Consider the following 22,823-nt stretch of genomic DNA (forward strand, 5'->3'; position numbering starts at 1 on the left):
CATGAGACAATGTCCCCTGGTTCCTTCTTGGGCGCGATGCCCACCGATTGCTTACCTGGACACTCAGTTTAGTTTTGCCTCCCACCACTGGGAGCTGGGATTTCTCACTCACACTTCTAGGATTTAATAATCACTAAGGTCCACATGGCAGGTGACAGTTTGCAACGCACTTTATAAATATTATCTCGTTTTATCCTCTCAAACAACCGTGATGGGAGATGCTATTATAATCTCCATTTTACAGATAATAAAAACGAGGCAGAAAGAGGTTAAGTGGTTATGTAACCAGGAAGTTCCTGGGCTGGTACTGGGCAAACTTTGAAAGAGCATCCCCAGCATTTATATCATTATCATTCTCTTTTCATCTCTTTTTCAATAGGACCCAGCATCCTCTTTGTCATCATCAACCAGAAGTTGTGTATGGCCCAACCATAGTTGTGTGTGTCCATTTCGCTTGGTATTTGTTAAGTTCAGAATAAAATAGAAATAAACTTAACTTCCCCAAGAACTCTCTGCTCTTATTACCCGACATAGCTGCCCTCATTAAAACATAGCTAATGTTAATTTGGGGTTTCTAAATTAATATGTAGCCCTGATGGCCAGGATCCCTACCACGGATGCCCACAAAGTGCAATTGAAATGTGAGCTGTTATTAACAGATAAGGCACTAGTTAAGGGGAGTGTCCTTATCAGATCCTCAATGGATGAAAAGCCATTTATTTTTGGAAGTCTTTTGCATAGGATTTATTATGGTTATTCTGCAATTTATCTGTAACAAGATCTAAAGTGTTTCTAGAAATTGCAGTAACACAAAACTCACATTTCCAGAATGAGTGGATGAATTAATGGATATATATATATATATATATATATATATATATATAGTTATAGTTATATATAATATATAGTTATAGTCACAAATATATAGTTATCAAGTACCTACTATAGGCTAGGAAATGAGCACTTAGTAGGCTCTTGGAGAGATAATTTCCTCCCTCAAGGAATATTTTTTCTAACACACATAAATAAATGGGGGCTAGAGGAGGGAATTTAGGTCTGGGAAGTCACAGTAATGAGAAGTACAGGAATAGGATAGTTAGTTGCCCCATATTTTCCATAATATGACTAGAATTATTTGTTTGACTGCTGGGCCTGCAATGGAGGGAGAAGCTAAAGAAGGGTGTGGATATTGGCCAGGGGAGGGGCAGGAAGGATCCTGGGGTAGATGGTTTAATTGAATGAGGAAAATGATCTAGTGGGAGTTTGAGCTCCTTTGCCCACTAATCAAAATGGCTCATCCTAGGCCTGGAATTCTACACTAATTAGCTTACAGAGGGGGAGAATGGGACAAGGTCTCTAGAGATCCAGTATGGTAGGTGCTGTCACAGAGAGAAGAGGGAAAGTATCAGGGCAGATGGCAAGATGTTTGGGTCATGGGGTTGGATTGCATTGGATTGCAATGGCTGGGTGGGATTTAAGGCAGGACACAGTGGGCAAACCAAGCCTGTGCTCAATCATCAAATGACTTATTCTTTTCAGAATTTAGTGGAAACTGCCCAAAGAGGGGGTCAAACATTTTACAAAACATTTTTCTTTCAACAGCTCTGTGGGATGGGTAGAATGAATAGTACAATCCCCATTTTACAGCTATGGAAACTGAAGTAAAGAGTAAACTACAATTCTTTTAACTGATATATATATTGTTTTCAAGAGTGCTTCACCCAAGGAAACAGTCATCTCCATTTGAACTGCTACCTCCTCTGGGACAGCATCCATTTCTTCCTTTGAATAATACGAAGTCTAGCTCACCTGGATAGTTTCTCTGTTTGTGGGTACTTATGTATGTGGTGTCTAATTTGTATTTGCCTAAGATATCCAGCACCTAAAACTTAACAACAGGGTAATAAGCACATTCAATTCCTAGAACAACAAAGATGTAATATTTGTGGGTTGTAATCATTTCCTCAGTGTACGTAGCATCTTTCTTCTTAAGAACATAAAAGCCCCGTACCCAAAATTTCTTGTGCTAACAACATCATCCAGGATTATTTTAGACTCTCTTGACAATTTTCCAATCGAAGGAATGCATATTCCCAAAGGCCTTCATGTAGGAGCCTGTGTTTACTGGCTCCTTTACATGTTCAGTGAGTTAAATTGCTAAATTTTCAGTTGGCCATTGACACCCTGGAAATCAGCAAATGCCACAAATCAGGGCCCAATTTAATGTTCTGCTAATAGTCTAGACTTATGGGAGTGATGGAGAAAATGTTAATATGGATATTAAACTGAGAAGTGTGTCTTGCATACTTTGTTGTCATGCAGACGCTGTGGTTCCCCTCGCTGCTTTGGGGAGACAGTTGTAAAACATTTGCCAGCACACCATTACCTATGTACATCACAAGAGATACATGGTGTCATTTCCTCGTTCCCGGTAATAATATCAGGGCGTACAACCCAATTAGATCTGCAGTATCCTGGGCTTCTCATCTGTATCCTCCCGTAAGTTTGGTCCCCACAGCCCAACTCAAGTATTGGGGGCCTTGTTCATATGCTGTTTTATTAAATTAAATTTTACTTAAATTTTTTTCATATTCTCTACATTAAGAGGATATCAATGGAGCTCCCCAGAACCCACAGACTATTGATCACTCTTGCTATGTGACCAGCCCATTTTTCACTCCTTTGATTACATCATCCCCATAATTTCATCTCATCTTAAAATGAAAGTCAAAATACAAAACAGAGGGGAAAATGGGGCTAGAGAGACCAAGGATAGGGGGAACAGAGGAATTATTTATTTTTGAATTGAAAGACCATGAACTGCTTTAAGGTCTCCTGGGTATTTTCCTCTAAGTACAAGGCATTTTATGCAATACTGCAAAAATTGCATTTTGCTGAGCCAATCAATAAACTGAAAGTGTATCAACAGGATTCTTGACTTAATTTTAAGTCAAGAAAATATTGTTGAGGACATTTGATAATGTTATCAGGAATCAAGGAAGGAAGTAGTTTATTTCTAATACCAGCTTAGGAGCTGTTTGTCCTTAAGTCAACTTTCTGAAATAATATCCTATTATTTTAAAAAGATTTTTAGATAACACTCTCCTCTTTGGAGAGTGTCTGTTCTTGGTGCAAAGATATATCCAGCAAATTCTCAATTATCTGTGAGATGGATAGCTCCATTACTACTAATCCATGACGAATCTCATCCAACTTCTTATTAACATTTTGACCCGTCGAGATACCCTGTTGACATAAACAGTATCTCTATTTACTCAAGTCCAGTTGGAGCTTTTTAAATCAAAACAATTACCGTGCCAGCTCAAGGAAGGGGCCGACCGACAAATTCTGTGAGCTAGGTCAGTTTTGCTTTAGACTATTGCTTTCCATCAGTCAGGGAAGCGATACGATCTATTTCCCACATGAGAAGTAAAGATAGAGATATGGCAGAGGTAGCGAGCTTTCTAGCTCCTCCAAAGCCCCTCTTTTATTTTAGTTTGAAGTAGAATTGATTTTACTACCTGAAGGAGATAACATAAGTCACATTGCATCAGGTTTTGCTATATGCAGCACAGTCACATTATTACTGTTGGATTGTGAATTGTGTAGATGCTATGTTTAAAAGTGAGCACCAAAAAAATATCCTTTGAAAGTAAATTCTTTATGGATCATTCAGCAATTTGAGATTATCTGTGTTAATCCAACCTATAATCTAGGTGGCGTAATGATTAGGGCGCCGGGATTGGAATAAGGAAGACTCATCTTTGTAAATTCAAATCCATTCTCAGACACTCACTTTGTGACCTTGGGCAAATCACTTCATCCTGCTTGCCTCAGTTTCCTCATCTGTAAAATGAGATGAAGAAGGAAGTGACAAATGACTTCAATATTTTTGTCAAGAAAACGCCAAATGGAATTATGAAGAGTTGGACAGAACTGAAACAACTGAACAACAAGTGGTCTAAATAACTGAGGATTGATTTGGAAGGTTGGATGAGCCAATCAAGGGTTAGAAGAATGCTCATTTAAAGTTTTGGTGGTAAGCTGAGAGTATCATTATGGGAATAATAATAATGATACTTGATCAATGAGACTATCTCCTCAAAGAAGGATCAAATCAAGTCAATCGATCAGTGCCTGATTGGTTGATGTCCTTCATTCTTGAAGAGGAATAAAATGAATCACTATGTTAGAGCTGAGTTACAGTGCATCTGATTGTGGCTGACCAGACCAATATGAGCTCAGAATGCTCTCCCATGGGGAGTGCACAACTAGTCCCTATGTAACATTTGGGGTGGACTCTCTAACCTTGTGCAACTCATGTTTCTTCTGAGGTATTTCAATTCTGCTTTGTTCATAGAGCACAGCACCTTCTCAGATGAGGGCACACTGTTGCTGAGGCAATTGGGATTAAGTGACTTGCCCAGGGTCACACAGCTAGAAGCGCTAAGTGTCTAAGATCCGATTTGAACTCACCTGACTTCAGGGCTGGTGCTCTATCCACTGCACCTCCTAGCTTCCCCCAATTCCAAAGTTCTTAAGAGAGACCTTGAGAGTGTCCTTCTGTCTACTTTGCCAACCATCTGTGAGTGTGTGCCCTGTGTAACTTCTCTATAGAATAATCTGTTTGGCAAGCACACATTTGGCATTTGAACAATTACATATGCTTGTGAAAAAGGCAATCAATAAACATTTATTTAGTGCCTTTTGTGTGTCAGGAACTTTGCAAAATGCTGGGCACAGAAAAAAGGTAAAAGACAGTCTCCTGCCCTCAAGAAGCTTACAATCTAATTAATCATAGGTAGTTTTGATTTAGCCCTTAGGCTTATGAAGCACTTTTTATGTGTTATCTTATTTGATCCTCACCTGGAGGTAGGTGCCATTCCTAGTCTCATTTTACAGGTGAGGAAGCTGAGGTTGATTGAGGCTGAGTAATTTGCCAAAGTCCCTACAGTGGGATTTTACAGGGAGTCTCCAAATTAGTGTTTCCCAAATGGACACAGTCTAAGGTCCACCATTGCTTTCCATCAATCCAACCCCCCTTTTGGCCAATTCTTGCGGTTGTTCTTTTTTTGCAAGGCAATTGAGATTAAGTGACTTGCCCAGAGTCACAGCGCTGGTAAGTGTTAAATGTCTGAGGGTTCAATTTGAACTCAGGGTTTGACCGCAAGTTACCCGCTCTATACCACCAGGCTACTTCCATAACCTTGAAGACAAATCCAAGTCTGGTCATGGAACCTTTGGGGTTCTAAGGGAAGAGAGGGCAGGAGTGACAGGAAGGAATAGCAGGAAATAGACTGGGGAACATTCAGCCCAACCTGCCCTTAAACATGGCTTTCCTTTCGGAAGGTGTGCTCCATCTTTGCCACAGCCAAGGTTTGGGCTGCCAACAGTGTCGTCTCCAAGGGGCTCATCTGTCAAGCCACCGAGTTATAATGCAACACTGCCTTCAACTGGTCTTGGGACCAGCTCGATCCCTCTCCAGGACTGACTAAATGCTTCAGCGTTGGCTTTTGGGGCACATTCATGCTTGACACATTCATTGCTTGAATATTTAGAGGTCATCTTGATTACCCATTGAATATTAGTGCCCTGGGGCCAATTCTATGGCACAGTCTACAGCATCCAGAGGACATAGACCGGGGATTATGATGGAACCATTTGACTAAGATGGCAGCTACAGATCTGACAGCCACTGCAAAGCCTGACACTGGCTTAGGGGGCTTTCTGGTGATGATTCAACTATTAATACATATATTCATGAGCTTTGGAGAATTCTGACTGATAGTAAAACATTATCAAGCAGAATTTTTAAAAATAGCCAGAACGGAGTAAAGTTCTTTCATTAGGAAAAAAGGCCTTAGTAAAAGGCACAACCTTTTTGAACTCATCTTTGTTGAGATTTTAGGGTTTTGTTTCATTGTTAATAGTTCTCATTTAATTTAATTCTACCCAGTTAGTGTAGGAAGGCCAGAGAACACACCCTCCTGAGTCATGGAGGGACTCTCTCCACCCAGAGTTCTTGTTATTACAATTACTATTAATCTGAACATTATTAAGATGAACTACAAGAGCTGGGTGGTAGAATAAATAGAGCCCCAGCCATGGAGTCAGGAAGCCTGGCTACATCCTAGTTATGTAACACTGGACAGGTCAAGTTTCTTCCCTCAGGCAGTTCTCTCAGACTGTCATCTATCTACACATGAGGCAGAGATGTTACAGGGAGTCTCCAAATTAGTGTTCCCCAAATGGACACAGTTAAAGGTCCATCATTGCTTTTCATCAATCCAACCCCTCTTTGCCCAATTCTTGGGGTTGGTCTTTATTTTGCAAGGCAATCGGGGTTGAGTGACTTGCCCAGGATCACACAGCCAGTAAGTGTTAAACGTCTAAGAGCTGGATTTGAACTCAGTTCCTCTTGACTTCAGGCTAGTGCTCTAACCACTGCATCATCTGGCTTCCCTGTTACCTCTGGACTTTACAATCAGTCTTGCTTCCATTATCTGCTATGCTCTTCCCAAGCTGAAAACATCTCTAAGTTCATAGGAGTTTGTGGTCCTGAAATGACCTTTTCAAGGAAGTGGGTCCCAGAGCAATTATTTTCCTTACATTTTGGATAAGGAACATAAGACTCCAAGCTTTTGAGTAATTTTCTCAGTATCTATAATTTGGAGGCAAGATCTGAACTCAGGCCTTCTTAGTGCTAGAACAAATTAATTCCTCCTCCTCTTCCTCCTCCTCCTCCTCCTCCTCCTCCTCCTCCTCCTCCTCCTCCTCCTCCTCCTCCTCCTTCTTCTCCTGGTGGCAGCCTTTCAGACACAGTACAACAATATTATGTTCCCACTGAACCTTCTCTAGTATCATTATCCCTAGTTCTGTGTCTCAGCCATGGATTCAGGGTCCTTTGCCATCCCTGGATCCTTTTCAGTTGATTATTATCCTCCTTAACATGTGATGCCCAGAACCAAGGAATAGGGTCCAGATATGATCTGATTACAAAGAAAACTCTTTTGGGTCATAACTGGGCTTTTTTCCTCAGCTAGGAGACTACGGATCAATCCGTCCCCAATCGGAGGCACAACGCACCAGAAAATGGACCAGAAAATGACTTTGGTCAGTTTAGAAAAGCCCAGAGAACCCCAAGAAGTTCAGCAACTGGAGTCCCCAGAAGAGTTTGTTTGTAGCAGCGGCCAAGTCTGGCTCAATGAAGAGGCCAGTTCTAAGGACTGATCTACTTGACCCTGTCCAGCAGCAAACGAACCCTTAGGGGATAAGCATGAGCTGCTGCTGTGTGTCAGCACAGCCTGACTTGCTAGTACAAGTGGGAGTTGGGGTAAGGGCTCCCAAGAGCCTTTGTGCTACAAGCAAATGAAGTATACAAGGAACCAAATGCTGACTTCAGGCTCAGGAAAACCTGAGTTCGAGTTCTGCTTTGGCCACATGGCTGAATGACTCGGCCCTACCGCTGAACTTAGGTAGCTTCTGGGTGCCCGCCTGCTTGGCTAGCAGGGATTCCTTATTATATAGCATATGGATCTATATGGTTTCAAAACAAGATTTAAAAATTCCCATTTCTCTCAAGCCTGAAAATTACCCAGCAAGGATCCTGTGTGGGAGGGAATGACAGGATTTCTTTGGTAATTTGGCCAGAACCTGTGATTTCATTTGTTTGGGAAACTTTAAAGAGTAAATGGTCTCTTTACTTGAGCACTGAGGGTCAGACAAATATGTGAGATTGACCTGGTTTTTCCTGCCTCCAAGGCCGACCTCACCCTTCTCACTACATTGCCCGGGCTAGCTCTCTGATGCAGTATTTCCATTTTCCAGATGAGCAAACTGAGACTTGGATACATTGAGTGACTTGTCCATGACCATCCAATTATTAACTCCTATGGTCAGGATTCAAAGTCAAATCTTCACCAGACACACTGTCTCTGTCTCTCTGAGCATAATGCAAGAACATTAATCTATGGATCAGGCTGCCATAAAGAAAACACTTTTCACTCAATCTCTCTCTCTCTCTCTATTTCCCTCCCTCCCTCCTTCCCTCCTCTCTCTTTTTTATCTTTCTCCTCTTCCTTCCCTCTCTCCTCTATCTCTATATATTTCTGTCTCTGTCCCTCCCTCCTTTTCTGTCTCTCTCTGTATTTCTCTCTGTTTCTGTCTCTCTCTGTCTCTCTGTCTCTCTCTCTCTGTTGCGCTCTCTCTGTCTGTCTGTCTCTCTCTTTCTCTCTCTTTCTCTGTCTCTCTCTCTTTATCTCTCTCTCTGTCTCTGTCTCTTTCTCTGTCTCTCTGTCTCTGTCTGTCTCTGTCTCTGTCTCTGTCTCTCTCTCTCTCTCTCTCTCTGTCTCTCTGTCTTTCTGTCTCTCTCTTTATCTCTCTCTCTCTCTGTCTCTCTCTGTCTCTCTCTCTCTCTCTCTCTCTCTATATATATATATATATATATAACTATAGATAGATATCAACCCTCCTTTCTTAATAATAATAGCTGAGAATGGTTTCCAATTGGGCATTTGATTTGCCCTCTAATTTGATTCGGGAAATATTCATTCTTCTACTTCATTTGCAGCCACTTTCCCAAGCTGTCATTCAACACAACCTAACAGCCAAAGGCTCCCATTAGTTTGCATGCAAATGATTTCTCACAGAGGAAAGCCCTTTCCCTTGTTTACCAGACTGCTTCGAAAGTATAATCTATAATCTCTTCCAAATAAACACAACCTAAATGCAATAAATACTTGAAAACATAATCATCTTCTGTATCGCAGAGATACAAGTTAAGCCATTGTATCCCAAACAAAGGCTCAGTTGCAAATGAAAATTTAATGTAGCAAACAGAATTACACATTTCATTTTCAATTCCCATGCAAATTATCCCTTAAAGATGCATGTCCTGGGTCTACGTGGTTCTCTACTGGTGGGTTACATATGAGAAACATGTTCACGGAAATAACAAATCTCTGTTGTGTCATATGGACGTTTAGGGTATATGTCTGTATACATAAACTTAACTCCTCGAGTCGGAAGGCACTAGACACAGCAAATACCAAGTAACATCCCCCAAAATCAAGCGGATCGTATTTTAACGGACAGGAAATGCCTCATTACTGCTATGGGAACCATTCCTGAATCAACTGTCTGTATAGAGTCAGCCCACTGCCTTGTTAGGACAAAGATCAAAATAAGGACAAAAGTTGAAAAAAAGAAGAAAAATGATATTATGTGGTATCTGAACAACTTCAATCTGACCTATTCGACCACATTTCTGAAAAAAATAAGATTTAGTGGGAAGGTCCTTTCCACCATTTGGACTACTTTCATATGAATGCTTAAATGACAGAGACAAAGCAAAGAGAGCCAAACAAGCCTAAAACATGCCTTACTTAGCAAACTCTTGACCCTTTGACTCACTTACCAAACAGAGAAATGTAGCAGCCAAGGACAACGCTGGCTTAGAATACAAACTCATTTTCAAAATCTTACAGTGAAGAATAGTCCAAGTTTCTAAGTACTAAAACAGAGGAAAACAATGGAAGGGAAAACAAGTTTTAATAAAACTTAATGAGAACCTAACGACCGAAATCATCCCCAGGTATTGAAGGATGAAACTGGAATGAGGACAATGAATGGAGAAAAGATGGAAAAGATCTGCAAAGTTTTTTTTTGTTGTTGTTGTTTGTTTTTTTGTTGAGGCAATTGGGGTTAAGTGACTTGCCCAAGGTCACAAAGCTAGGAAATGTTGAATGTCTGAGGCAAGATTTGAATTTAGGTCCTCCTGACTTCAGGGCTGGTACTCTATCCACTGAGCCACCTAGCTGCCCCCCACTGCAAAGAGATTTAAAACAAACTCTTTTCACCATAAAAGGGGCAGAACCATCACATTTGGTCTCTAACATCAAAGTCCTGAATGACCTTCTAAAGGAGGTAGAAATATCACTAACAAGAACAAAGATGGAGAAAATATTTTAATTAAATCAAGTGCACATAGGGAGAACTCTGCTGGAGACGACACAACTGTGTGAACATTGAAGAATATATTCACATCTCTCTGAAGAAAGAGAATATATATTCATCCAGCCTCAGCCATCTTGCCCTCTGTCCCATAATGCTATCCTCCTCCTCTTATCAAAAATAATAGCTCCCACTCAGTTTTGGAGTTCTGCCCTTGAGAAGAATTGTGCTGATTAGCAAAACCCAGCCACACTTTCCTTCATACTCTCTTTTCTGGCCACCGCGTCCCAGATGTCCAGCTGCCCACATCAAAGACTGCCCCACAGGGGCTTTTGCTCTGGTCTATTCTCCTAGTTGGTAATTATTTCACCCCAAAAACCATTTCCAGAAAGATTTAGCCCTCTCTAGGCTCTGCTCAAAATGTCTTTGGCCCTATTACCATCTTCTTCTTCCTTCTCCTCCCCAGATCTAGAACCATAAATCACCATCAAATCATCAACTCTGCTCCTCAGTACTCCATTATGGGCTTACTCACCCTCCCTGTGAATTCTGAGACCAAAGTGAGCCTTCTGGGATATAATATAACTCTGTTCTGTGTTATTCCCTCCATTAGAAGGGATAAGCACCTTAAGATCAAGGATTGTCTCTATTTCTGTATTTCTATCCCTAATACTTAGCATAGGGTTTGGCACATAGAAAGTACTCATTAAATTTTTTAAAATTCAAATACATTAATTAGTTAATTAATCCTAAATTAATGGGGGAGAATTACTTTTAGTGGTCAAAATAAATAATAGTAATAATAATAGTAGCGACCCGATAAGGTGCTTTTTCATATAGTATCTCATTTAATCTTCATGACAATCCTATGAGAGAAAAAATACAAATAGTATTATTCCCATTTTACAAATGAGAAAAGTAAGTCTCAGTTTACTTGCCTTAACCACTAATAAGTATCAGAGGCAGGATTTGATTTCCTGACTGTAATTCTAGTATCTCCTGTACTATATAATATCTTTCCAAAGTGAAGCTCAGCTGCCTTTAAAAATCACAGAAGACAGACAATGCTTCCTCTGTGTGGCACATTTGGCAAAAGGGAAAGATCCTTATAGAAACAGAGAACAGGTAAATCAAAGTCAAATGTGGATAGAAAAATGGAAAGTTGCATGATGGGCAAAACGAGTGGTTAAATTTGGTTCCATGCTTCCTCTTTTTTCTGTTCAGGAAAACAGGTCTTTCTCTCCAGGTCAGGAAAGTACTTCTTTGAGAAAGCTCATCTTTGACACATCCCCCAATATGCCTCCCTCCACCACCCCCTAATTCTATAACCTCAATATTCATGCTGCATGAATAAATGCATAAAGAATAAAGAAGAGTTAGTTCCCAGAAATCTCTCTCAAATGTCTTCAGTCACGAACAATTATCTGCACAAGGAAAGATCATCTTTGCTGTCAGCCTCTTTAAAAACATTTTTTCCACCACCACTCCCAAACATATACACAGCTTCCTCAGACAAACCTCTCTCTGTTCAGTTAGAAGTGGGCTATCTGATGCCGAATGAAGGGAGCAGAACCAGGAGAACACTGGACATAGGAACAGCAACATGGTGTGATGATCAGCTATGGTCGATTTAGCTCTTCTCAACAATCCAATGATCCAAGACAATTCCAAAAGACTTGTGATGGAAAACACCATCCATATTCAGAGAAAGAACTATGGGTTCTGAATGCAGACTGAAGCAGAATACTTTCATTTTTTGTTTGTTTTCTTTCTCGTGGTTTCCCCCTTTGGTTCTGATTTTTTTTTAACAACATGACTGATATGGAATAAGTTTAACATGATTGTAAATGTAAAACCTATATAAGATTGCTTGGAATCTTGAGGTGGGGAGAAGGGAAGAAAAGGATAACAACTGGAACTCAAACTCTTGCAAAAATGAAAGTTGAAAACGATATGTAATTGGAAAATATAAAATAGTATTTAGTGCAAAAAATGTGGTGAGAAAATGTGTAGATTGAAGGAGAAGCAGGAAGAGAACTCTTTTACCCAACCCAGACAGTGAGAAAAAGGTAATCTCCTCGGATGATGGAGGCCTGGGCAAGGGACCCCATGTTCCAAGGCTGAGGGCAAAGGAGGCAGTCAGCTGTGTTACATTTTCATACTCGGGCAGGGCACAGATGGACAGACCTCAGTCTGGTACAATGCGTTCAAACATTTGGCAGGTTAGTTTATATAAAAAGCAGAGAAAACAAGGAACATGGGCAGATAGCCATCTCTTTTTTAGGGACCACTAGGAACTCGGCCAAAGTCAAGGCCGGAATGTTCCCAAAAGGTCAATGTTAGATGAATAAAGGTTTGGGTCTCAAATTTAACTCTTTCCTATAAGTGAATTTGAATTTCTGACCTTAGGGCCTTTTTCCAATGATGATATGTGTAAGATTTTTTTTTTGTATATAAGATTTTAAGAGTACTAGGGAGGAGGATGAACATTTATCACCAGCTCTGTGCTAAACACTTTACAATTATTTTTTCGTTTGATCTTCACGAGAACCCTTAGGGGCAGGTGCTATCATACCCCATTTACAAGTGAGGAAACTGAATCAGACAGTGTTTAAATGATTAACCAGAATTATTTAAGTATTGAGGCCACATTTGAACTCAGGTCTTCTTGAATTCAGGCCCAACATTGGCTGCTTCTGAGTCCAAGGATCCCACCTAAATATATACAAAGGAAGTCAAATGATGAATTCAGAAAGTTGAATAAGTTTTTAGAAGTCTGACCACATTTCCCACTCAGCTCAGAAATACTCTCTCAATTACTAGGGATGAGGAACCACAAAGACTTCTCGTTCCATTTTTAAACAACTACAATTATAAGAAAGGACTTCCTTTTTTTCACCATAATCTAGCACCCCATAGTCTATTGTTGGTCAGAGTCATATATAATTTAGTATTCACATGGCAGACTTTCACCTCATGCTACACTAAAAAAAGAATGAGCTCCAGATTACAAAGACATGGAATCAAACCTGACCTCCCTCTCTGGCACTGGGCATCCTCTGGCCCTCAGTTTCCATGTCTCTAAATTCAAGGGCTTCACGAGATGTTCCTTATGGCATTTTAGCTCTCAAACTATAATTCTGCCATCTTTCAGCCTGGTTTATTAAATCTCTCTCCAGGCTAAACATTTTCCCATTCCATCAACTATTCCTCCCATGTGATGGTTTCCTAACTTTGGCCACGTACTCAGAAAACCTGGTCCAATTTCCAGCTGCTGATTATCTGACCTACAACGATTCCTTTCTCATCTCACAGTCTTAGTCTCTTGCTTGGTAAATGGAGGGTTGGGCAAGATGATCTCCAAGGTCCTCTCCAGTTTTCCCCCCTACGATAGTATGAAACAGACTCACTATCAAGAGGTTCACAATCAATATATTGGCCACAAAAGGATGAATTCTTTAACTGCAGAAACCCATGAAACAAAGAAAATCAGTGTATCAACAAACATATATTAGGCACCAACTGTGTTCCATACATTGTGCTAAGGATCAAAAAACAAAATAAAATTTAAATGATCCTCAGTCTATTCTGATCCTCTTTTACTTGCATAGTCACAGTGCTGGAATGGTAGAAATGGGGCAAAGGGTACTAAGAAATATACTTATCAGTCATTAAGCAAGTATTTATTTAGGACCAACTCTGTGTTAGACACTATGATAAATACTAAGGTAAAAAGAAAATTGAAACAGTCCCTGAAGTGAATGATCTTATATTCTAGTGGGGAGACATGTCCTAAATAGTTATGTAAAAAGTGGTGTGAGGTAATTTAGTGTGGAAAGTATCAAAATATTCTGAAGTCCAGACTTTACATGTTCAAAATGTGAGATTTTTGTGTAATGAATGCCCTAAGAATTAGAATGCTACTGGAAGATGTCAACTATCGTCAGTGGTATTCTCATGAAAAAAAAAATGAAACTAGAAGAAAAAGAAAAGTTAAAAAAACAACAACAAAGAATGGAGGAGACTTGTTTATGAGACCAATACATTAAACACTTTCCCTAGATTCTACTAACCCTTTAAAGCACATGTGTGCACACACACACACACACACACACACACACAAACACACACCTACCAAAAAGGAATCCTGCACTAGATCAAGAACAATTCAGCCGAATCCAAGGATCAAAAAAGAGGCGTTCCTGATCAAATCTTGATGAAGTGACATTGTCAACATAGTGGGACTGGAGGCCCTCTCACAGCATCCCCCTGATAGCACGCCCTCTCACAGCATCTCTTCACAAAGAGTGTCCATCCCTATGGCAACTCCAGACTTGGGCCTAGGGTTTACATTGGGCTTGCCCCTGCTTCTTCAGAGACTTTGCTGAAACGTTCCTAACCTTCCAGCCCCATAATAATTGGCAGGAACCAATTCAGTTCAGCCAAAAAAAGAGAGAGAGCCAAGAGGGAAACTGGGGTAGGTGGCCAGCATGAGTGACTAAAGCAAGTAGGAAAGAATACAAGAAAACGACCCAGGAATTTTGAAAAGAGAAAACAAAATATCAATTGAAAGAATCTACAGTTTATATGAAGAAGACGACTTGTTTCAAACTCCACGACAAAGAATTCTGACAACAAACAATAAATTTTCAAAGTTTCTTGGAGAAATCCCTTTGAATATAAAGCAAAGGAAATTTAAATACTACCAGGCTATTCCACACCTACTGCTCAAGTTATCTGCAAGTTATGAGGGAATGGAATTGTATGTCCCCTTGGGCAAAAGGGCCCAAGATTCATCCCGAAATGATATATCCTGCAAACCTGCAGAAAGCCAAAGCATCAGTAAAAAGACGAATTGATATAAAAGATTAAAGTTATCTAAAAAAATAAAGAGAAAAAAAAACTGTGTGCTGAATATTCAATTTTCAAACACAAGATTCAAAAAAGGTAAATAAATACAGTTCCCAAGGAATAAATAATAAATGATGAAATACAATGCTGATATGTGGAAGTTCTTTAAAAAAAGATCACTGTTTGACATGAAAAAAGAGAAATTCCCCTTGCTTTCCAGCTACAGCTTTGAAAACAAGAATCAAATCACCATCACCACGTCCACATTCACCAGTTCCTTGGAGCTACTTGTCTAAAACATTTCTTTCTGGCCCCTATGTCCCTCCATGCTCTCTCTTTTTCTATTAGTATGAAAGCTCCAGGAAGGCAGACACTCAATTCTAATGTTATGCTTGTATTTGTAATATCTAGACCCATGTTTATCTTCTAGCAGGTACTTAATAAAGTGAATTAACTCGAATTGCCCCAGACTTTAGATGGGAAAAGTGGATTATGGTTTTTATTGCTCTAAAGTTGCTTCCTGGCATGAAGACTCATTTGTTTTTTAAACACAAATGGTCTCCCAGTCATCCTGGATGATTAGAGACATGTCACACTAGAATCTTCTGAAGAATCCAAGTATCAGTTTCCCAAGGGACAATGGGGACACTCACAGTCAATTCAAGGAGAGTCTATTCTATTCTCCATTAGTCACTTAGCCAGTTGATAAATATTTATTAAGCACCTACTATGTGCCAGCCACTATGCTAAGTGTTGGGGATATAAAGAAAGGCAAAAAATAGTCCCTTCTCTTAAGAAATTCACAATCTAATAAGGGAGTCAACACATAAAAAACTATGTACAAACAAGATATAGATATAGATATAAATACATACAGGAAAGCTATAAGAAAAGTAATAAAAAATGTTCTTTTGTTTGTATATTAAAAAAATAAATACATACAGGATAAATTGAGCAAGAAAGTTGGTAAGAGAAGCTAGTCAAAGTAAGGTATCCTAATGGCTTTCATCTGCAAAATGGAAAAAACCAAGAATATTCTCTTAGCCTTCTGGTTTGTTTTTGAGTTTTGTGAAGCATTTGGGGTTACAGGACTAGCCCAGGGTCACACAGCTAGTAAATGTTATGTATCTGAGGCTAGATTTGAACTCGGATCCTCTGGATTTCTGGACTAGCGCTCTGCCCACTGCATCATCTAGCTGCCCCTCAGCCTTCTGGCTGGATTCTTTTTGGGACAATCATGGAAGAACATGAATAAGACCCTCATAGGAAAAGGCCCAGATGAGTTGTGACCAGTCCTAGATAAGGAAAAATCCACTTTCAAAACTCATTCTCTGGATGTTAAGAGCCATAGTGGCTGGCTGGAAAACTGTAAACTGGGAAAGCTTTTCAAGGCATATCTTCAGGTTTGGTTTGTGAAAGACTGAGTAAGATGATATAAATAAAGCACTTTGGAAACCTTAAAGTGGCACATAATTGTTTATGTTTACTATTGCTATTGTGATTTCTATCAGGGGGAAGAGAATATTCCACAGACTTGGGTCAGGTTGGGATAACCAAGACGAGTGGGGTGAAGTACAGAAAAGGGGAGCTGCCCAAGATGGCGGGCGTGCCCGGGAGATAACTGCAGAAAAGGGAGGTAAAGCCAGCTGGCCCCAAGATCGAAGAGCAACGGTCCCATGTGTGCCTCTGATCCCTGAGTGATGAAAAGGCACGGAAGTTTTATGTCTCTGCTGAGAAATCTCAGAGATTAAAACACAGTTGGCCACTAATTCTCGTCCAAATTGCCTTTGTTCACCTTTTCCAAAGCGATTCCAGTTTCTTCTGTTTGCAAACTCCAAGGCACATATCATCAGTACACTCAGCAACAACCCAGCACCCTTAAAGTTTCAGTCTGAGCATTGGGAAAGGGACTTAATCTCTTGGCTTGGTCTTCATATTTCAAGACCTTCCAGTTTAAGCAGCTATTGCAGAATGCATATGGGGAGAATGTGACCTTGGGACCGAATGAGCAATTTCGACATCTTTCCATCCAGATAAATGTGCAGCAACATCCTGGGCTTATCTCAAATTTCCACATGCTCTGGGGGCCCACGAGCCCGGAGCTTGCTCTCCAAAGGGATTCTCAGGGTCATCCAGTTTTGATGTTTAAATTAAATAATTATTTGGCTTCACTCTCTTATTGTTTTCCCCCTCAATTAGGCCCTTAATCCTTCCAAGTTGTTCAGGCTGTTCCATTTCAAGAGAAGTTCTCAGGCCAAACTCTTTAAGTTAATCTCCCAGGCTTCTGAGCATCCTTCTATAAGATGGGGGCTCTGATGAAATCTCCTTTGCTAATTTGTTATTGTAATCACAGATGTGTTTCTGGAACCATTCACTCCTTGCATGCAAACGAATAGAATTCAGGCCAGAATCAAATAGTCAGCATCTTTTCCACTATAATTGGTCTTTTATGATATTTTGTACATGATAAATGAGTTTCAGGAAAAGAAAAAGATACACTATAATTGGATGGGGAGGAAAAAAAAACAACTAATAGATGGGGAGAAATCATCTGTGGCTCCAGGACATTTACAGTAGCCTATAAATGGTTCCAAGATACCACTTTTTAGGTGTATAAAACATTTTGATTTTATGGAACAATCCCCTAAAAACCTTGAAAATTTTATTTTCTATTTAAGATTATCTCAAGCATAATTTTAATTGTTTTTTTTGTAATACAAGCAAAAAAAAAAAAGATGTGATCCTTGTTAAAAGCAAAATTATCAGAATTACTTATAACTTACTTAAATGCTGAGGACATAATTTTGACATAAATTGTACTTTTTTGTTTTGTTTTGTTCTGCAAAAATGTATCTTATATTATGAGGCCATTGGGAGAATAGGATGCCTTAGGACTGGAAGATGGACAGGCTTGCGGGCACGGCAGTTAATTATATTTGGTATTATTGTAAAATTCTACTGTTGGGAGGGAGGGTGCTGTGTACATATGGTGCTCAAGCCAAGTGTAGCCATTACTTAGGAGTAGGAAAGCACTGATGCAAGAGAATGAGTTCTGAAGGAAGAATTGCTGCTGTGTTGGAGAGAGCAGTAGAAGCTCGGAGCACGGGGAGTGGGTGCTGATTGTACCTATAATTGGGGCTCCTGCCTTGGGGTGGAACCACACAGACAAGTCCAGGAATCACCCAGTGCCCCAAAGCCCCAGACCCGGTGTGGGCCAGAATGGAGAGAAGCGGAGCTGCAATATCAGCTTCCATCGATCACCGCCCCACCCTGAGGTTGCTCCCACCTCCTGTCTGGATGGCCAGGCTGCCATGATACCAGCAGGAGCTGCCCAACACAGGAATACTTTCACTCCTTCTAAATGACAATTTAGGAGAATCTGAGTCAATCCAAGGGCTTATAAAGTCTTTACTCTGAGCAAGGCACTGGAATAAGGGCTGAGGATGGAAAGACAAAAGGAAAAAAAAAGTCCTTGCCCCCACTTTGCCAGAAGCTTTCCTTCTGCTGGGGTTCTACAGCATGGAATTGGCTAAGCTGTGCTTTGGGGGGGTGGTGGTAAGAGAGGAACCAAGAACTTCCCTGAAACCTTTGAGAAAAGAAAAGCTTAATTTTGTTATTATTGAATTACTATTTAACCTACTTAATAAATTAATGGTTAATAAACTAAATTTTGTTAATGTATATGCATATACATATATAAATAAAATAAATTATATTTATTATTATAATATTACATAATATATAATATAATAATGAATCATTTATTAACTATAAATAAAATACAGAAAAATATACAGAAATACAGAAAATATATTAAATCTTTCTTTATACTTATACTTAAACATGATAGAATAAATAAAATTAAAATTTTCTTTAACATATAAGAATATATACACATCTACCTATATATGTGTATGCACATATATGTATGTGAATGTTCATATTCCCCGCCACACTTATGTCTCTCCTGTTGGGATAGATAGAGATGAAGTGCATTTATCATGCACTTAATATGTGCCAGGTACTGTGACAACAAAAGTTCTTTAAGAGTAACGAAAGTTTTGTTCTTTGTAATGTATGGTGCATTGCCTAGCATAGAGGAGTTACTTAATAAATCCTTATTGATGAATAATTTATTTTAAAACTTTTTATAAAGCTTTTTTGTTTTTAAATCATGTTTTCAACACTCACCCTTGCAACATCTTGTATTCCAATTTTTTTCCAGTTCCTTGCCTCTACAAAAAGGGCTGCTGCAAACATTTTTGCACATATAGGTCCCTTTCCCTCCTTTAAGATCTCTTTGAGATATAAACCTAGTAGAGACACTGCTGGATCAAAGGGTCTGATAGCCCTTTGGACACGTTTCAATTGTTCTCCAGAATGATTGGATCAGTTCACAACTTGATGATGGATAATTTAAATTCTATTCCTTAAGTTAGAGCAGTGGTTCTCAAAGTATGGTCTAGAGAATCCTGGGGATCTCTGAAACCCTTTTAGAAGGTCTACAAATTCAAAAATAGTTTTTATTTCCAATATGGTAAATGTCTATAAATATAACCCAGATAAACAAAAAGCTTTGGAGAGATCCTCAATCATTTTTAATAGGATAAAGATACTGAAAACAAAAGTTTGAGAACCACTGAGTTAGAGGATGATGATCACAAAAGGATGGAAATGAACACTTTTGTAGTATTTCAGAGCTACCTAAATTTCTCTATGGTCCTTGGAAAGCTCTAGCTGTATATGAAAACAAATGGTTTCCAGACACGTTGCACCCTTCTTCTATGTGAATAAAAGGCATGCACAACAATGGACAAAGGACTACATGGAATTTAGAGGCTTCTGTTCAAATCCTGCCACAGATACTGAATAGTAATGTGATTAAGAGCAAGTTGTATTGCCTCAAAGCCTCAGTTTCCTCATCTGCAAATTGTAGATACGTTCCTTGATGTGGCTCTAGTCAAGATGGGGCTCTCCGAATGTCATTTCTTCTTATCTAGCTTCTATGTCTCTGGATCTAATGTGGTGCAATTATTAGGCATAGATGAAAAAGAACAATGAAACTGTATCTGCCTGAACCAATGGAAGGAGCGACATATTTGGAGTCAGAAAACAAGAGTCCAAATCTTAGCTCTTCTATTTCTGACTGCGCGACTTCTACCTTTTTTAGTCTCCCTTAGGAGAACTTAGATGGTCACTATGGGACATTCTAGAGTGTAAAGAACACAGGATTTCAAGAAGGAATACGTGCTCTCCAACCTAAGCTCTGTCCCTTATTATGTGACTTTGGACGAGCTCCCACATCTTCACTTTCTTTCTCTGAAAAACAAGGGTCTTGAAACAGATTGCCTCTGAAATCTCTTCCAGCTCTAAGGCTGATGGGAAAGAACAGTGAATTCAGAGCCGATGGATGCAGAATGGATTCCTGGTTTTGTGACTTGGGAAGGATGTGGGTGACCTTGAGGAAGCCAGCCAACTGCTCTGATCCTGATTTTCCTCAAATAAGAAAATGAGAGGCTTTGAGGACCTCTAAGTTCCCCCCTATTTTAATGTACGATGTTCTGACTCCGATAAATTCCTCTTTGGACGACCTATCCCACTGGGGAGGTGACGGTGACCAACAGAGGAAGCCAGCCCAGCAACAGAATACCATAGACTCTCTCTCAGAGTCCAAACCCTGCTTCACTCTCCAAAGCTGTTAGCATGAAAAATCATCAAGGTCTCTGATATTGACAAAAAGCTCTACTTTGAATAATGTTTTTCATATACATTTTAACTAAATTGTTTAACGGCTGCTCACCAGTGCATTCACCAAATGAAAAATAATGGGATTTGAGCAAGAATAAAGCCTTCTCCGAGAGAAAGTATATGATCCACCTTTCTAACAAAGATAATTGGAAATGGGCTCTTTTCTTCTCTTTTATTACCCAATTTGAACTCATTTAAGACTAATTATTCTTCTCCCCAAGACCTGAAGGCTGGTTCCATTTGGATTTTCTGAGATCCATCTTCTCCCATCTCAGACTGTTGGCATTCCATGAATGTTATTATTTTATTAGCTGTGTAGCTCCCAAAAGCCAGTGCTGACTTGGTGTGGCTGTCAAGGCCCTCTGGGTCAAGGCCATGACCGGAAGCTCTCCAGGTGGGAGGCTTGATTTTTAGGTTCCTGCCGGGTGCTGCCCCTCAGAGTTGGAAGGGCATTTAATCTAGCCCATGCCGGAATAATTCACCCTACGCCATTTAAAAGTAGTCATCCAATCTCTGTTTGAAGACCTGCAATGGGGAGAGAGCAGATGTGCTTCCTTCCAAGATGGCCCCTGCCATTCTTGGATAGTTCTAATGGTTTGTATTCTTATCTGAATATTGGAGTGAAATCTGCCATCGTTGCTTCATTTCTGCTCTCTGGGGGAACAGGTAATACCCTCTATCATGTGGCAGCCCTTCACCTCCTTGGATACAGGTATAGCATCATATCCTTTTTCCCCTCTAAGTTAAGTACCCCCACACCCTTCCCCCAATCCTCTTGGACATGGGATTGTGGAACAAGGTAAGGATTTGGTAATGGCTCAATCAACCTCCTCCCTGACTCTCGGAGTCATATGGCCTCCAGCTGCCTCGTCATTCTGATCCTCCTCTTCTGGACACATTTCTTAGAGTAAACAGATCTGATCTGAATCATCACTGGGGTCACTATAGCAACATCACATGTCCTTTCTGGGCTTCAGTTTTCTCATCCATAAAATGGGTGACCTGGACTAGATGATTTCTAAGGCTCCTCCCAGCTCTCAATCCAGTGACCCCACATAGCACTTTTCTAAAAGCCTGGTTGAATTGAATTGACCAGTTTCTCTCCCTCTACTTCCACCATCTCTTGAATCTACAGCCAATGAAGCAGCACCTTCTTGGATCCTTTATCGCATTTAGTCAGATAATCTCTCAGCTGAACAGCAGGCCTGTTATCCCCAAGGAAGGCAAGGGGCAGTGTGGTTTCAGAAGCCCATGTGAGCTTGAGCACAATTTCCTTTGAGCAACTGGCATGATGTCGAATAGATAGTGTCTGGAGTCAGAAGTCCTGTGTGAGCCCCAGCTAATCTGATTATATGATCTAGGCGGGCCTTCTCACTGACCTGAATCCCAGTTTTTTCAAATGTAAAAGGAGGGAGGATGGATTTGATGACCTCCAAGATTCCTGACTATCCCAATGTACTCAAGGTTCCCCAATAGGCTGCTATTCCAAAGAAGTGCCTTTGAGTGAAAGCCTATGAAAGCATAAAATGGGCAGTTGGATTTTTTCTCTGATTTTTCAAGAAACCAAAGATCAGAATTTGATTTGAGGAATAAAATATTTTAGGATGTAGTCATTCTAATAGCTTAAAGAATTGAGATAAAGATTTAAAGCTAAAAAGAGACTGGCAATATTATAAAAATCAAAATTAGTATTAGAACCCAGCACTTCTAACAGGTTCTAAAAAACAAAGAAACACAGCTATATAACTTGCCACCTCTAAAACTCCTAAGGAAAATTCTAGAACTAAAGTTTCTTGTTTTATTTCCTACAGAGAATTACTACGATATTCTTTACTGGATCTGCAATCTCTTCCATGTGGATGTTCCCTCCAAAAGTGCAGATATCAACTCTCCTTAACTGTCCGGCGCTTGAGACTCTAGTCTATATTCTCTTATATATTTGTCAAGGCGAGTACAACCAAAATTCTGAGTACCTTCTTAGCATTCCAGCACCAACCATGACCTGCCCTTGGTTTCCCCTGGATCCTCCCATGTGAATGGTCCACTCTTTTCAACCATACATTTCCTTGATGACATCCTTTTATCCTGGCTTTATAGTTTTTTATTTATTCTGCATTAATTGTGTGTGTCTCCTTTGGCTCTCTGAGGGATTTGCATTTTCAATTCTTTGAAATAATTCATTGTCCTACAACAATACTGGGAGATTATCAGTGATAATTTGTTGGTCATGATAACACTCTTTCCTATAATTGTACAATATTATGTTATATAAC

At 39.8% G+C, this 22,823-nt stretch overlaps 1 protein-coding gene across 1 annotated transcript in view; it reads right to left on the reverse strand.

Moving 5' to 3' along the window:
- ADAM12 (ADAM metallopeptidase domain 12) overlaps nt 1-22,823 on the reverse strand; it is a 307,991-nt gene that overhangs the window by 225,454 nt on the left and 59,714 nt on the right. The gene's annotated exons all lie outside the window — the stretch shown is intronic.

Source organism: Sarcophilus harrisii, chromosome 2 (genome assembly GCF_902635505.1).
Source record: "Sarcophilus harrisii chromosome 2, mSarHar1.11, whole genome shotgun sequence".
Taxonomy (NCBI): Eukaryota; Metazoa; Chordata; class Mammalia; order Dasyuromorphia; family Dasyuridae; genus Sarcophilus; species Sarcophilus harrisii.